We start from the raw sequence: 1,120 nt of genomic DNA, 5'->3' as shown, positions 1-1,120 counted from the left end.
GAGGAGCTCGGCTGCCGGCCGATGTCTTCATCCCCCCACCTGCCCGCTGCCCACGTCCTCAGTGCCACATCCCCACGGTTCTGGAACCCCCCCACGGACGCTGGCTCCCCCAGCACCCCGAGCAGCTGTGCCAGTGCCCGACCGCTCTTTTGGAGAAGAAATTTTCTCTAAAATCCACCCGGAACCTCCTCTGGTGTAACTTGAAGGCATTCCCTCTTCTTGCACAATGCTGTGCAGTTCTTTGTTATGTCCCCTACACAAAACCGTTACCCTGGCCCGCTGGGAGCTGTGCTGGCAACATGCAGTGCTGCAGGGCAGCACCAACACCGGGCCGTTTGCTCAGTGCCACTGCAGGTAGCAGAGCAGGGGTTACCTTCTCAGCTGTGCCATACAGGAACCCCACGCATGCCTGGGAGGTGCACAGGGTTCTGGGCTGGAAACAGCCCCTGTTCCCAAGTCGTGTGTGCTGAAGTGGGTTCCTGCAAGCGGCTGGAATGGATAAATCTGAGATCTTGAGGTCCTGGAGTGCGTATGGAATACAAACACCCACTTCCCCTCTCGCTCAGGCAGCCACGCAGTGCACAGCAGAGCAGAGGCTGCGAGCAGTTTGCAAATGTTAGTGCCACTGCAGCCCCCAGCAGTGAGCAGAGCGGCCCCAGCCCTGCTGCGTGAGGCTTTTCTTCTCTCCCCATCCCCTCCTCAAACCCAGAACCTCTGCAACGGCACCTCTGCTTTGCTGCCTCTGTGCTGAGCAACCCTAAAACCTGCGCCGTGATAGCATCCCTGCTAATTATATCACTGCAGATTTATTTCATGGTAATGTTATTGCTGGCCCCAGGCATCACCGCTATCATTGGAAAACATCGAACGATCACAGCTCTTTATCTGCCTCCATTAAACCTGGCAGCGGCGTCTGTTTATAAGTTTGCCCTTTGATGAGAGCCAAGGATTGACGAGCGGGTGGTGCCTGGAGGGGAGCTCACTGAGGGGCAGGTGGCAGCGGTGCTCAGGGAGAGGGCAGTGGGTGGCAGCGTGCCTGGCGCCTCCTCGGGACATGCCTGACTCTGGGCAGAAGCAGTGCCACGGGCTGTGCTATGGGCTGTGCCGTGGGCTGTGCCCT

This window comes from Meleagris gallopavo, chromosome 14 (assembly GCF_000146605.3).
Source record: "Meleagris gallopavo isolate NT-WF06-2002-E0010 breed Aviagen turkey brand Nicholas breeding stock chromosome 14, Turkey_5.1, whole genome shotgun sequence".
NCBI classification, from domain to species: Eukaryota; Metazoa; Chordata; class Aves; order Galliformes; family Phasianidae; genus Meleagris; species Meleagris gallopavo.
This window is presented reverse-complemented; position numbering follows the sequence as displayed.